The sequence below is a fragment of the Schistocerca serialis genome, chromosome 1, assembly GCF_023864345.2.
Source record: "Schistocerca serialis cubense isolate TAMUIC-IGC-003099 chromosome 1, iqSchSeri2.2, whole genome shotgun sequence".
Lineage (NCBI taxonomy): Eukaryota > Metazoa > Arthropoda > Insecta > Orthoptera > Acrididae > Schistocerca > Schistocerca serialis.
This window is the reverse complement of record NC_064638.1, coordinates 811,969,512-811,986,263: the sequence shown is the minus strand read 5'-3', so window position 1 is coordinate 811,986,263 and position 16,752 is coordinate 811,969,512. Positions and strand designations below refer to the sequence as shown.

Genomic DNA, 16,752 nt, shown 5'->3' with positions numbered 1-16,752 from the left:
CCCCGTCGGGAATCGAACCCGGGACGCCGTGCACGGGAAACGAGAACGCTACTGCGAGACCACCACCTCTCAGACATCTAGAGGTGACGGATCACGTCATGGGGAACAATTTTTGTTAGAGACAAAATGTTCACTGACACTTCCCAGCGACACCAGGAGTCTTTTATTGTTGGTCGTACCCTGCGAGATGGCAAGGCATAGGCACTCTCTGGCGTTCGTATGCAGTGTGTGTCATCCAGGCATCTGCTCCGCGTGAAAGGCAGTAGGCCGTGCAGATTTAAAGTTTCTGATTCAGTTCAGGAACTTCTTTCTCGGATTAGAGGTGTCACTATCATTTTACTACGGTAGGTCGTGTACAGCACACGTAGTATACTGTGCTAGTTCAGTGAAATCTCGTCGTATCAGGACGATAGGCTACTAAACGATGCCTAGCTTCGCTGTGAGGTGTCAGTGAACATTTTGTATCTATCAAAAGTTGTCCTCCATGACGTGGTCTGTCACCCATAGACAACTGTCGGAAAGACTTTGGAACAATATGCTATCTGGGTATGGCAGGGTACGAAACTACAGGCAGGCAAGGGGCAACATCCTAGAAACGCCTTCTATCAGAATGGGTCTGTTCTATGTGATAATGTGCGGATTGGGTCCCAGATGTTCGGGCTGCACGCGCCACATGTTTCTTGGACCGCTGTTAAAAGTGTTATTGTGGAGTGAGGTGCCAGGAGAACACGAAACAAAACCTACAGACATGAGTACGGACAGAGAGCACTGAAACCTGAACAATATGTTACAGATCTGTGAACCAATGTGCAGAAAACCTTTCCAATTATTAAAGAAGACGATATACGCACATTGGTTCGTAGAAGAAAGGTCGTCGGAGAGGTTGTTACAGGTTTCCAGTTTCCTGCTTGTTTTGTCGTGTGGCAGCATGACAGTACTAACGTACAGAATACAATGATGACCGAACGTGATTAGACGGAAATTTTATGTTTTTACTTAAGAATTTCACTCGATGCCCCTACATGAAACCCATTTACCATCCATGTGAGGAAACACAAATTTGATTTCATTCTAGATCAACTCTCGCAAATGATCAGCTACCAATATACATCTCGCTTTAGAATTTGTGAATCAGACGCATTAGTGAAAAATTTTGCTTGAATATGAGAGCATTTCAAAAGAAGATTCTCATGGTTGTGAATAATTTGGAATGAATTGTAAAAAGTTTCCTGAGGTGTAAGTGCGAGCTGAAATACACATAAAAATTAATGTTAGCTTTCCGTTACATGATCAGTAATCGCCTCTTAACGAAATCACGTAAAAAAAAGAAAGAAAATGAGCTGGTGGTCATCTGCAATGAACTTTCACAATCATTTGACAACTGTAAAGCCCGCCTCGTCACAAGGCTATGCACCAAACATCTCGAGGCAACATTTGAGATAGTGGTCCAGTGGAATGAACACAAAACAATCAGTCATTAAGAAAGTGGACGATAAGATCCCTCACATGAGACTGAAGAAATTTGAAAAAGATGTGGCTATTACATGGCAGAAACTTCTTCTACGATACAAGAGTTCCATTGTTTGAAATAATTTGTAATTCACTTTCGAGGATAGAAGAAGTATTTAGACGTTACATTTAAATCAGTTTTGTTGCCTCAGACAATCTTACGTCTAAGGAGGAGCGAAATGAGAAGCAGACAGAGAGAGAGATAGAGAGAGAGTCTACAATGTCTGCGAGAGAACTCAGACTTTCATCTCTCTCTAATTCCGATAGTAGGGAACGTAAAGAATACGAATGATACGAGATGGCTTCTCTCAGAGCGAAGATAGAGAGCTCTAATGGAGAAAGATCAAAAGCATCTTCAACATGCCTTAGACAAGTATGTTCCGAGCAAGATCTTAAGGTATGGGAAAGACCCACTGTGGTTTAATAGCTGAGTTAGAAAACTGCCACGTAAAAAAAGACGGCTAAATTACAGATTAAAGAAAAGACAAAAACTAGCTCACAAACATAAGCTGAAGGAAGCGCAATGAAAGTAATGAGAGAAATGAGAGAAGAGTTCAGTGACTTCGAAAGTAAAATTCTGTTAACCAAGCTAACTAAAAACCTGAGAGGTTTTGGTCTTACGTAAAATAAGTAAGCGGTTGGATATGATCTATTCACTCACGCAGTGACCATAATGGCACCGAAATGGAAAATGACAGGGAGAAGGCCAAAATACTGATTTCGGTCTTCCGAACTGGTTCGCGGTGGGACATCGCAATACAGTCTAACCTTTCAATCGTCGTACGAACTTCAACATGGCAGATATTGAAATAAATGATCACGGAACATAAAAACAACTACATTCGTTTAGTAATGGGAAGGCGTCACGGCCACATGAGTTACATGTAAGATTATGCGAAAGAACTAGCTCCTTTTCTAACAGCAGCTTATCGTAGGTCGCTGCTGTAACGAAGGGCACCTAACGATTGGAAAACAGTGCAGGTCATTCGTGTTCTCAACAAGCCTCATAAGACAGATGCACAGGATTATAGGCCTATATCGTTAATGTCAATCTATTCTATAATTATGGATCTTTTTTATGCTCAAGAACTATGACGTATTTGGAGAACGAATACCTCCTGTATAAAAATTAACATCGATTCTGCAATCAAAGATCTTGAGTTACTCAGCTCGCACTGTTCCTCCATAAGATCCGCAGAGCTGTAGCCATTAGAGCTGAGATTGACGTAGTCTTCCTCGACTACAAGGAAAGGCATTTGACACTGTCCCGCACTACCGGTTAGTGAAAAATATACGAGCTTACCGAGTATCGAAACAGATTAGCAATTGTATTGAAGACTTCCTTGCAGAAAGAACACTACATGGCTCTTGACGGAACAAAATCGACAAATGTAAAGGTACTTTCCGGAATATCCCAAGGAAGTGTGATAGGACCGTTACTGTTTACAATATATATAAATGATCTGGAAGATTTCTTTGGTAGCTCTTTAAGTGTGTTCGCTGATATGTGGATGACTACAGGAAGATATTAATGCCGGAAGACAGTAACGATTTGCAGAATGACCTACAGAGAATTGGTAAACTGTGTAGGAACTGGCAGTTGACCTTCAATGGAAATAAATGTAACATATTGCGCATACATAAGAAAAGAAATCCATTACGGTACAACTACGCTATTGATGACAAATAGCTGGAAAAATAGCTACCGTGAAATATTTAGGAGTATCTCTCCGGATCGGCTTTAATAGTGATGATCGCTTAAAAAAAAATAGGAAAATCAGATTCCAGACCGAGATTCGTGGCAAGAATTTTAAGGAAATATAATTTATCCACTAAAAAAGTGGGTTACAAGGCGCTTGTTCGACCGATGCTTGAGTATTGTTCATCAAGCTGGGGTTTACGAGGTAGGACTGATAAGAGAGATGGTGAAGATACAACGGAAAGGGGAGCTTTAATCCCCGCAGATTCTATGAGAGGCGTTGTGCATCATGGAGTTTCACTATTGACATTTCGAGCGAGGAAGAGTCGGATAACATATTACTTTCTCCCACGTAAGTCTTTCATGCGATGGGCACAACGGGAAATCCGAGTAATTAGAGCTAAAACGGAGGCCTACCAATAATCACTCTTCCGACGCGCCTTACGCGAATGGAACATGGAAAGGGGGGGGGGGGGTGATCAGTTATTGGTAGCAGAAGTACCCTCGCCACACACCGTCAGGTGGTTTGCAGAGTACTGATGTAGATGTAGATGAACCGCGCACTGCATAGCAGAGTGTAAAGATATGAAGATGCAGAGGGTCGCAGTTGCCTTACATTACCTTGTAATTAAGCACTACCTGAAAGAGTCAACTGTTTGGGAAGGTGCGTAGCAGAAGGACGGTAAGCTGAAAAGATAGCTGTTGTTGCAGCCATGGAATAGATACAATTTCAAGAAACAGCGACATTTCTGTGAGGCAACTTTAGAAACTTCTTTACGATTGAAGAATTCTGAAATAAGGAACAGTTTACCGCGAATCGCTGCGATAATGTTATGCAGAAGAGAGAATTCGCCCTGTTTACCTTTCAGTTACGTCTTTCTGATGCGACTGACCATTCCTCAATTTTCTTTTTAAAAAGTACGACGGATGAATTACAGCCCTGAGGCGTAAGTCGAACTATGTGCTATGTCTAGGTAGTGCTGGTCTAGCAGGATAGCAGCGGTATAGAAGCTCTGAAGTCGTCCATGTGGCACTTGCAGGCAGCGTAACTGCCAACTCAAGGGCTTTCTAAGACAGAGATCCGCCTTCACATCCCGGTGAGTTACACGAACTGGCCACAAAAATATATATTTTCACTTGGTTTGACTTACGAAATTTAGTCTGATGCACAGTATTAATAAAGTAAATACCTTTGTTATCCATTTCCTGATTTCTTATTGTTTATGTTTATGTGAAATACAATCGTTAATGATCCTGTCGTTGACAACAGCAGTAGGCATGGTTGGGGCAGTGGTGCCAGGAGAAAGGCTTCAAATGAAGAAGGCTTGTCTTGTAGCTGAGCGAATGCACGGTTCTTAGCCTTCGTGTGTCAGTCCTTCGATGATAGTATCACAGTGTAGGACGTGATTGTCTGAGTGGGAACAGAAAACATTGTCCCAAAAACATTTGGACACAGAGGGACATATGTTGGTACAGCAATCAGCCAGAATATTATGACCACCTACCTAATAGCCGGTATGTCCACCTTTGGCACGGATAACAGCGGCGACACGTCATGGCATTGAAGCACTGAGGTCTCGGCAGATCTCTGAAGGCAGTTAGCACCACATCTGTACACGCAAGACACCTAATTCCCTTACATGCCGGGGAAGGGAGCGATAAGCTCTGACGCTACGTTCGTTCACATCACACGAGTGTTCTATCACACTCCTGGCCTTGTGACATGGAGTATTATCTTGTTGAAAAATGCCACTGCCGTCGGGAAACATGACTATCGTGAAAGTGTGCGCCTGGTCTGCAACCGTTGTACGGTACTCCTTGGCCATCATGGTGCTTTGCCCGAGCTCCACTGGACCCATGGATGCTCACGTGACTATTCGCCAGAGCATAATGGAGTCATTGCCAGCTTGTCTCCGTCCCGCAGCGCAGATGTCAAGGATTTGTTCCCCCGGAAGACGACAGATTCGCGCCCTCCCATCGACATGATGAAGCACGTATCGGGATTAATTACACCATGCAGCGCTCTTCCACTGCGCCAACGTCCATTGTCGATGGTCACGTGCCTATTTCGGTCTTTGTTGCCGATGTCGTGGTGTTAACATTGGCGCATAAATAAGTCGTCGGCTGCGCAGCCCCATCGTTTGGAGTGTTCGGTGCACTGTGTGTTCAGACACACTTGTACCCTGCCCAGTATTAAAGTCTGATGTTGGATCCGCCACAGTTCGCCGCCTGTCCTGTTTTACCAGTCTGCCCAGCCTACGACGTCCGACATCCATAATGAGGGGTGGCCGCCCAACCCCACGACGACGTCAGACAGGGTTTCACCTTGGTTTCTCCACGTGTTGAAGACACTCACCACAGCAGTCCTCGAACACCCGACAAGTTGTACTGTTTCCGGAATGCTCTTGGCGAGCCTCTGGACCAACACAATCTGCCTTAGGTCAAACTCAGATAGATCGCACCTTCCCCGTTCTACACACGGACAGCACGCTCACTGATACTACGGGCACCCGGTTCAATCCCGCGTCCGGCCATCCTGATTTAGGTTTTCCGTGATTTCCCTAAATCCCTCCAGGCAAATGTCGGCATGATTCATTTGAAAGGGCACGGCCGACTTCCTTCCCCGTCCTTCCCTAATCCAATGAGACCGATGACCTCGCTGTCTGGTCTCCTCCCCCAAAACAACCCAACCCAAGAACCCAACTACGGGCACCGTTCGTGTGTCTCACTAGGAGTCATTCCTCACCAGGTGACGCCGCTATCGCCTGGACGGGTTTATATCGATAGTAGGCTGGTGGTCATAATGTTTCGGCTGATCAGTGTGTACCAGAGAATAGTATCGTGTTACATGGGATTGCCGCTATGTAAATTTGGAACGTTATCTTACGAAACACCATCTGATAAAGTCGTAAATGCGCAATTTCTTCTCTGAGGACCTGACGAAGTATAGTGAAACTCGTGAAAAGTCTTCCTTCTCGTTTCATTTCAAAATTATCTCTTAAAGATGTTGCCAAAATAATGTGTAACGAGCTACAGAGCGCTTCTCACGCCTGTAACATGTGTGGACTGCAATCCAATGAAATCCCTCCCTCTCTCCGCAGATTCAAGGAAACTAGCGACTACGGAGAGAGTCCTCCTACTGCTGTCACTGTGGTTTGGTGCCGAGTAAGGAGCCTAAACCAGGAATGTCGTCGCTTCATTGACACCGCCAGTCGTAGACTTCCCAGCCTACGTCACACTGCAAAGGCATTTAGACACGTTGCGCATCCGTGAGATATGCGTTGTACGCTCGATACAATTACATAAACAACTCACAGACTGAATGTTAACAAGGAATATATCAAAAATTCGTTAGTTAATAGCTGGGCAACTAAGTCCTAGAATTCAGGTCTGCTCAGGAAAGCACTGGCGTGTCATAGATGTCGAATCTTATTAATGTAATGGCTACGAGGATAGGAAAGAAACTTTATTAAGTGTTTAAGGAGATAGGAGACATGATATTGCGTAAAGAGTTTGACAGAGCACTGAAAGACCTAAGGCGAAACAAGGCCCCGGGAGTAGACAACATTCCATTAGAACTACTGACAGCCTTCGGAGAGCCAGGCCTAACAAAACTCTACCATTTAGTGAGCAAGATGAATGAGACAGGCGAGATACCCTCAGACTTCAAGAAGAATATAATAATTCCAATCACAAAGAAAGCAGGTGTTGACAGATGTGAAAATTACCGAACTATCAGTTTAATAAGACATGGTTGCAAAATACTAAAACGAATTCCTTACAGACGAATGGAAAAACTGGTAGAAGCCGACCTCGGGGAAGATCAGTTTGGATTCCGTAGAAATGTTGGGACACGTGAGGCAATACTGACTCTACAACTTATCTTAGAAAATAGATTAAGGAAAGCCAAACCTACGTTTCTAGCATTTGTAGGCTTAGCGAAAGGTTTTGACAATGTTGACTGGAATACTCTCTTTCAAATTATGAAGATGGCAGGGGTAAAATACAGGGAGTGAAAGGTTATTTACAATTTGTTCAGAAAGCAGATGGCAATTATAAGAGCGAGGGACATGAAAGGGGAGCAGTGGTTGGGAAGGGAGTGAGACAGGGTTGTAGCCTCTCCCCGATGTTATTCAATCTGTATATTGAGCAAGCAGTAAAGGAAACAAAAGAAAAATTCGGAGTTGGAATTAAAATCCGTGGAGAAGAAATAAAAACTTTGAGGTTCGCCGATGACATTGGAATTCTGTCAGAGACAGCAAAGGACCTGGAAGAGCAGCTGAACGGAATGGACAGTGTCTTGAAAGGAGGATATAAGATGAACATCAACAAAATCAAAACGAGAATAATGGAATGTAGTCGAATTAAGTCGGGTGATGCTGATGAAATTAGATTAGGAAATGACACACTTAAAGTAGTAAAGGAATTTTGCTATTTGGGGAGCAAAATAACTGATGATGGTCGAAGTAGAGAGGATATGAAATGTAGACTGGCAATGGAAAGGAAAGCGTTTCTGAAGAAGAGAAAATTGTTAACTTCGAGTATAGATTTAAGTGTCAGGAAGTCGTTTTTGAAAGTATTTGTGTGGAGTGTAGCCATGTATGGAAGTGAAACGTGGACGATAAATAGTTTGGACAAGAAGAGAATAGAATCTTTCGAAATGTGGTGCTACAGAAGAACGCTGAAAATTAGATTGGTAGATCACATAACTAATGAGGAGGTAATGAATAGAATTGGAGAGAAGAGAAATTTGTGGCACAACTTGACTATAAGAAGGGATAGGTTGTTGGGCATATTCTGAGGCATCAAGAGATCACAAATTTAGTGCTGGAGGGGAGCGTGGAGGGTAAAAATCGTAGAGGGAGACCAAGAGATGAATACACTTAGCAGATTCAGAATGTTGTAGGTTGCAGTAGGTACTGGAAGATGAAGAACCTTGCACAGGTTAGAGTAGCATGGAGAGCTGCATCAAACCAGTCTCTGGACTGAAGACCACAACAATAACATGTATTTAAGACAACGACCACGTCGGAAAACGAGCCAACTTTCCGACTGAAGTCAGACACGTTGACTGCCTGCTGAGAAAGTGGCGATGTTGTAATGCCTGGGCGAGAACTCTGAGTTCCAATACAGTACTCGTGGCTGCTGCATCGCGGTCGCGAAGGGGAGCCGAGGCAGTTTCAAATACGTTTTTACAGTCTGACAATAATTTATGGATTCGGAGTTTTAGCTTGACGATGTCCACTATGGACAAATGGTAGTTACTTTTATTCTGAAGAAGGTTGGGTTATCCCGACTGAATCCTAGGTAAATCTAGATGATCTGTGCAACTGAGGCTGTTGGTTTTTAAAATTAAGATTTGTCTTAAGGCTCTTGTTTGCCGACGATCAGGTAACAGTTTGAGATTCTAAAGACATACTATAGCGAACTCTGTTTGAAATGAACTGAGGAATGGAACAGTACAGTTTCGAAATTTGGCTGCATACAATAGAATCCATGATATTTTGTGGTCCAGCTTAAATTCACTACATGTTAGTCATTAGTAACAAATCCATAAAAGATGTCAGCTTTTCTTCGTTGCAGGGTTTAAAATTTTTATAAACTTGATATTAGAAAAAGTTTAAAAAATTATAGATTCTGTATAGGTAGAAGCTAAAGAAACAATGAAGGATCGAAACAATGCTGAGGTTCTACAAGACCATGGCAGCAGCACCGGCATCAGCACGTTTATGTAGGGCTGAAGTGTAGGTCTTCCATTAGCAAGTAAAAGAGTGGACAAGACTAGAGTTCAACCCTGCGATCTGTGATTCCTTCGATCAGTCGTCGGAGCGACGAAGAGCGACGGAAAAAGAAACAAAGACATACGCAGTCACTCAACATTTGCACCTCAAGCGGCAAAATTGAGAATATCAAAATGTGTCTATAGGTGAGCTCGAAGGGTTTCTCAGAATGGTCTGATCAAAGAGGATGGAAGGTCAATTTTGATGTTCGCAAGAGGTCGAATTGCGTAATGGATAAAGAAGACGAAAATAATTAGTATCCCGTGCAAAATAAGAATTTTTATCTTTGCGAAGGTAATGATCACATTAGAGTTGTAGTCCAGGTTAAGTATTCGGTCCATCAAGCTCAATATAAATGCATACTAAGTGTGATACTAAAAGATCTTCTTATAACAGTAATATTATTACAAATATAAGGAAACAAAACTGCTGCAAATTCTGTTGAAAGAGAATGGACAGGGATAGAACTTTGCATGTCTCCAACACATTTCGCGTAACAAGAGAGATTACGAACAATCTCAGAAAATTATAATCCACTGTATAACCATTGAACGGTTTGTCAATGACCGTGTCGTCTGTTGCTGTTCGATCTGTTGTTCAAACAGAAAACTGCAATAATAAAAGACGAAATTGTAAGACATGCTTTTAAAAGTTCATTTACATGCAGAGATAGCATTACATTCTTTAAGTAGGCGTATGAGCCCCGTTCGAACTCTTAAATGTGTGACAAAGAAATAATCACTCACAATTGTGAAGGGCAAATTAATGAAACAGCTGAAAACAGAAAAATGGGTAAATCGTTACAGCGTGGAAAGATCGCGCCTTGAACAGTAGTTGGAGGGGGCAGGGGGGGGGGGGTCTTGGAGCTCGGTTCCTATTTGAGCTAGGAACATAGGGTAAAAAGTTTTCGGTTCAGCACAGGCTAGCAACCATTTGCATAGCCATTCGAACATCTGTTTTACTGTAGCTATGTTACAGTATATTAAGCAAGGTTTGAAAGACGTACCGGAGCGCCACGCGGAGTGGCCGCGCGGTTTGAGGCGCCTTGTCACTGACTGCGCGGCTCCTCCCACCGGAAGTTCGAGTTCTCCCTCGGGCATGGGTGTTTGAGTTGTCCTTAGCATAAGTTAGTTTAAGTAATGTGTAAGTCTAGGGACCGATGACCTCAGCAGTTTGGTCCCTTAGAAATTCACACACATTTGAACACGAACCGGAGCTGGCGTCCAGGCAGATAGTGGGAATCGATTATTTTCTTTTCCAAAAGATTTTAATTGGGCTGAAATTAATTCTCAGGTAATGGTAACATTTTTCTGTGCACCGTTCGGATTTTACTTGCAAAAACAGTGATCCCCGTTCGGGTTATACGTGTAAAAACAGTCACCCTTAAATAACTTCGGACTGGAGTGGGACAGATGGTTCAAATTTGGTCCACTGGTACATCGAAGCTTGATCTAAGAAAAATTTTAACTGTTTGAAAAAATCTTTCTCCGTTTGGGTTTTAGGTGCAAACTAAACGTTTTTCAGGGAGGTTTCTGTACTTTAAATTTGTACGAATTGGTTCAAACTTTGCACAGAAGTAGATAAGAGGATAAACTGAAAACAAAATTTTCATTGTCGATATACGATTGTTTGAAGTCGAGCTAAACATCACACGCAGTATTGATTCTTATGTGAACTGAGTGTGCAGGCTTGGTTTAAAGAGAATCATCTGAATAAAAAATGCACCCTTACGATAAAATTGAAAACTCCTTTTTAAAAATCTAGCTTCGGTCGGATTTTTCGTACAAAACACCCGTCCTTTGTCAGTTTTTATCTTTTTATTTTAGCGCTCCACTTCTATGTTTGAGACTTGTGCGAATCGGTTCATATTTTGCAAGAAGGTAGATAAATACATGTATTTAATGCATGTCCTATTGTATTGTGAAAGCTTTATCCGTTGCCACTATATAAGCAACATTGTTCGAATGGCAATAAAAATACCCATATCGTATCAGTCATCGCCTGAGTCAAAAAAATCTTAGTCGGTTGCCAAGCTATGGCGATTTAATGGTAGAGTACAAGCTGGGAACCAGAATGAAAAATGCTTCTATCATAGTACAAGAAAGGCGAATATATCCTAGGCGGAGTTAGGAAGGAGAATCTAACTACCTTTTCAGCTTATCTGGCAGCTTCAAAGACATTTAAATCAAAACATTTTGACAGATTCGCGCTTTTCTACGAGTTAATCCTACTTCTCCAGCTCTCTTAGCTGCACCGGGCGAGGTGGCGCAGTGGTTAGAACACTGGATCCACATTCGAAGGACGACGTTTCAAACCCGCTTTCGGCCGTCCTGATTTAGGCTTTCCATGATTTCCCTAAATCGCTTCAGGTAAAGCTTCCTGTAAAAGGACACGGCCGACTTCCTTCCGTAATCTGATGGGACCGATGATCTCGCTGTTTGGTCCCCTCCCCAAATCAACCACCTAACCATCTTTTAGCTGCAAGGTGTTCGCACACCTGCATCCTATTTCAATTTATTGGCTGAAGTCCCTGATTCAGCGCCCAAAATCCAGAAGATTCGCCAGCCACATCAAACAATATATAATCTCATATGGCTGAAGAGTATGCATGTAATAGCTAAAAAAAGTTTTTTTACTGTGCAATAAAATTTCTGAAGGTGGTTGCATTATGTTACATGACATGGACACTAATACTAACAAATGAAACAGCGCGAATATGTCAAGATGTTTTGATTTCAATGTCTTTGAAGCTGCCAGATAAGTCGAAAAGCTTGTGCCCTTCTTTTACATCCCTAACTCTATCCAGGCGATATTCACCTCTTTTTTTAGCTATGATAGGAGCATTTTTAATTTTTGTTAGGTTTTGTGTTCAGTGCGTATGGAGCCAGGCCTTTACTGTCTTGAATACGAATTTCTCAGGCGGTGAGCAGCCATCACTGACGGGAAAAATGTGCACGTCACAGCAGAAGAGCAAAGAAACACATATGCAAAATTATTGTAAAATTTCTCCAAAATTGGAATGTTAAAAGATCCTCAATTACGTCAATAGTTTAATTAGAATGGAATTTCTTCACAAGGAATTTCTGCTTTCAAATAAACGCCGAATATTTAGCAACAGTGTTCGTGTAACAGGTGACCATTGTCTTCATACTCGAAATCGAGGGCACAAGCGAATTGGTACTTTTATTGTACCTACTGTCAAATGATAACAAAGATTTGGTTGTATAGCGTCCTTCTGGGTAGTATGTGATGATTTATTTCAGTCACAATTGCGGTTTAATATATCTAGGCAATTACCGGTTTCGGCCATTGTGGTCCATTTTCAAACATTTTCAGCTTAGTTCCGATGTAACGCTTTAATATCGTCGTCGTATATGATTGCCTCAACTTCAAAATTTTTGCCAAATTTATTCTTAATTTTTTTACGTTACTAAAAATTATTTTAATGTTGTGACTGTCGTAGCTGACAAAACCGTAGCGATCTGTATTATACTTCACCATAACTGAAATATTTAATCAAATATAGCTTGTCAACAGTTGCTGCTGACCTGTTTGGATATTATGTGTTACCTTATGGGGCTTCCTAGATACTCGCATGGATCTACCTTGAATGGCTTGCTAGGTACAGAACATAATGAGTAAGGATGGCTGGAGAATTTTCTTCAGAAACGAAGATAACTTCAGATTGCAGTAAAGATTACGCTAATGTTCTCAATAGATAGAAATGATGTATCAGATGGAGTAGGGAAACTTGGATTGTTTTGAAGATGCTAATACCAAAATAAAAGCTTCGTTGATAGATTACATAAAAATCCAGAAATATTTTATGTAGCGAATGGTGTCTCACATAAATGGACGAGCACAAATTAATGTCCATAAATACTGTTGATGAAAAGTCTCGCAGTATTCCACTGCTCTACTAATGGTAAAAAGTCTGGATTTTGTAACGTCAAAGAAGTGTCGAGCTCGAACTTCCGGAGCAGAAGTGAGTAAAGCAAACATATTAAGTTATATTGATAGAAGTTCTGTGGAAAATATCGATTTCTAAGGAGTATTCAAAAATAATTTATCGCTTTTGTAAAGTCTGCTTGGAAGATAGGCTTCAAACTCAAATCACTGCAAGATGGATCCAGATCTTCTCGAGGAAATTATCCGCCTGCACAGGCCTTCAAGGCCCAATGGTGCCGACAGACCGCTATGTCATCCTCAGCCCATATACGTCACCGGGTACAGAAACGGTGGGGCATTTGGTCAGTACACCGCTCTCTCGGCTGTTGTCAGTTTACGAGACCGGACTTCTCGAGAAACATTCTTGCTAAATTTCTTTAGTGCATACGGACTGCGTTAGTGTCAGTTGTTACAACAGGTTAGTAAAATTTATCTACCATGAAAACGTTCACTAGAGGCTGCACCTATCTGCAGATACTTTTAAGTACTTCCAACTGCCAGAACTTCTGGAAGTCTTCGAAAAAATGTTTGGCATTCTAGATGACTCATATAAATGTATTCTTTGACGGTATACAGCTAAAAAGCTCATTTTCTACTTCGTAGCTCTTGAAAAGTTGATTTGCTGGATTTTTCTCTTGGTTGCGAATGGTGACCCAAATTTTATCATATAAAAGTTAACATAATAAGAATTTTAATCAATGCTTTTTTAACAGTTTAGGTAAGTTAGCTAAATCCCGTGTTGCATTTTAGTGCACTGGATTTGTCATTGCAGCTGTTTGCTGCAGCGCCGCCCACAATCTCTTGAGGTAAGGAAATTGGTCGCTGCTCTGGAAAAAAAACATATCATACCTGAAATTTACTGGCTGAATAGAACATCATTAACACACCAACAACTAAAGAAACAGAAGTGAAGTATGGGTCGCACACACTTCTTCACAACCGTATAATTAAGCTAACGCAAGGGTATCACGAAAGTAGTCGTGCAGAAGCAATTACAGCATCTAATTGTGGTACATGTAGATCATTTTAATTATATTCAATGGGTACTCCGGAAGCTTTCCACTGCTGTGATCCATCGAAACACAGAGCATACGCGATTAGAATTTTCTAAACTTTCGATTGCTTCTAGAGTTCCTCACGTATGTTGTTCGTGAAGGCTACGCGGCGGTGACCAGTATGATATTGCGCATACAAATACGAGTAGCCGTTTGTAGTGTGGCACCCGCGAACACTTGGGCGGAGCGTGTGCAAATTACGTACTCGCCGGCCTGCGCTGAACAGGTATGAAGCTATAAACGAGCAAGACATTCAGTAGTCCTTGTGTGTTGCCAGTCTCAGAACAAGACGGGTTTCCGTCAAGCTTCATTTATTTTCAGGGTATAGTCGGCTTGTAGTTTTTGCGGACAAAGTGGTCGTGAGGTGTACTATGTACTCAGTAGCACATACTGTACTCCACATATAATACACTGAATGTTTAAAATAGCCACTGAGCTTAGAAAGAAAATCAAGCAAAAGTAGTGTGCATAATCATAAAAAGTATATTATTTTCCCTCACGAACTAACATTACATTAACTAAAAATAACGCTGCTACTGATGAAAAGGGAAGCTCTTAAGTTGTACAGCTTCATATTTTCTTTATATTTGTAAGGATATCTGTAATGATGAGATATCTGTAACGAAATAGTGACACCTAAGAATGGGTTTTATATAGTTTACGTACCTTGAAGCAATTAACAAAGAATTTTTTCGACCATAACTCACAGAATAAAATAGTCTGAACATTTTGTTTTATTGATAGAGGTGACCAATTTTTTTCTAATAGTGAGTACATTGATGTGGATTCTGTGAACTGTTTGCCTGATCTCAGCAATGAACAAACCATTTCAGCATTAAAATAGATGTTAACGACATTTACTTATATACGTACACTGACCACAAGCAACTTAGCAGTACTTTATGATGGGTTATACATTGTAGAAAAATTATTATCATTGTCCAGACATAGATAGTGCAAAGCAGAAACGACTCCCTATGTTGCTCTATGCGCACATGCACTTCAATCGTTCTTACATCATTTACATACACAATACTCCAGGTGTAGCGGAAGCCTCAGCATTGGTGCTTGAATCGTGCAAACATTCCTGTTTAAATTCTCTGAAAATATGTGTCACACTCCATTATTAGCTATGCCGACGTGTTACCCATGATCCCAACAGCTCGCCTCTGTATTTGTTCAATTTCTGCAGTCAGTTATACTTTATAACTCGAAGCACTGGAGCAGTTTACTCAACAAACGTGGAGCAGTCTCCAGACCTTCACTACTAATATTCGCTTATTTATGCACGTATTTCGTGAGTCGGTGAGCACGTTGAACCATAGGTACTCGTGTAGCTGGCTGGTAAGCTAATTCGAAAGTCGAAGACGGCAGTAGCATACTGCGTCCAATAGGACAATGCCACTATGGTGTACTAATCAGCCTTCGGGATGAAGAGAGACTTTTATGCGTATAAATTTATTCACACTTAAGGAGGGGTGCCTTTCAGAAAATCTAGTGGAGGCTTCCTTAGAACCATCCATCAACGATACTTGACTTTAGAAGGTCATCGTAAGCTAAATGAAAGGATCTAAAAAAATTTAGCGCGTTGTGTTATGATTGGAAGGTTGGAAATTTAACTACAAAATGTCTCACAGACGGAGTAGTAGACGGTATTTAACAACGAAGACTTTTTCCATTCTTGTATTTTTTTTTTTTTTTTTTGAAGTGCAACGGCGGGCAGCGCCGCCGGCGCGCGCTACTGACCTGTGTCGGGGTGCGCGCGGCGTCTGCTTGGCTGCTCGGCGGTCTCTGCGGGGTCGGCGTCGGCGTCGGCGGCGGAGAGTGCAGCGCGCGCTCCGCGCCGCCGCTTATATAGGCGCAGGCGAGGGCGTAGCGCGGACCGCGGCTGCCCACGCACCCCCGCCCCACCACGCAGCCGCCGGGCCGCCCCCTCGCCCTCGGCACACCCTCCACACCACACACTTTTGCCACCCGCTGTGCTGACTGTTGTCATCACGCTGCTTTATTCCCTGCAAGCCTCCTCTTCTCTTTTACTTACGTCAGTTTGAACCTGCTTACTGTAGTCAAGCTTTGACCTCTCTCTATGACTTTTACCCACCACACTTCCGTTCTTTACCTATTAGACCAGTGGCTACCAACCTGGAGATAATTACCCCGTGAGAGGTAAAATGAAATTTTCTAAGGAGAAAAAAAAAGAAGTTCTACACTGAAGAGCCAAGGAAATTAGAAATTGGTACACCTGCCCAATATCGTGTAGGGCCCCCGTGAGCAGGCAGAAGTGCCGCGACACGACGTGGCATGGACTCGACTAATGTCTTTAGTAGTGCTGGAGGGATCTAGCACCATGAATCCAGCTGGGCTGTCCATAAATCAGTAAGAGTATGAAGGGGTGGAGATCTCTTCTGAACAGCACGTTGCAAGGCATCACAGATATGCTAAATAATGCTCATGTCTGGGGAGTTTGGTGGCCAGCGGAAGTGGTTAAACTCAGAAGAGTGTTGGTTCAAATGGCTCTGAGCACTATGGGACGTAACTTCTGAGGTCATCAGTCCCCTAGAACTTAGAACTACTTAAACCCAACTAACCTAAGGACATCACACGCATCCATGCCCGAGGCAGGAGTCGAACCTGCGACGCAGTGGTCGCGCGGTTCCAGACTGTACCGCCTAGAAGAGTGTTGCTGGAGCCACTCTGTAGCAATTCTGGGTCGGACTGTACTGTCGGAATTCCCCAAGTCCGTCGGAATGCACAATGGACA

General features: G+C 42.4%; 1 protein-coding gene across 1 annotated transcript in view; it reads right to left on the bottom strand.

The window, feature by feature from the left end:
* Positions 1–15,816, bottom strand: part of LOC126458272 (cardioactive peptide) — a 369,531-nt gene extending 353,715 nt beyond the window's left edge. The window contains exon 1 of the mRNA XM_050095202.1: positions 15,738–15,816. The gene's annotated coding sequence lies outside the window, so the exon portion shown is untranslated. The remainder of the gene's footprint in view (positions 1–15,737) is intronic.
* Positions 15,817–16,752: the final 936 nt, after the last annotated feature.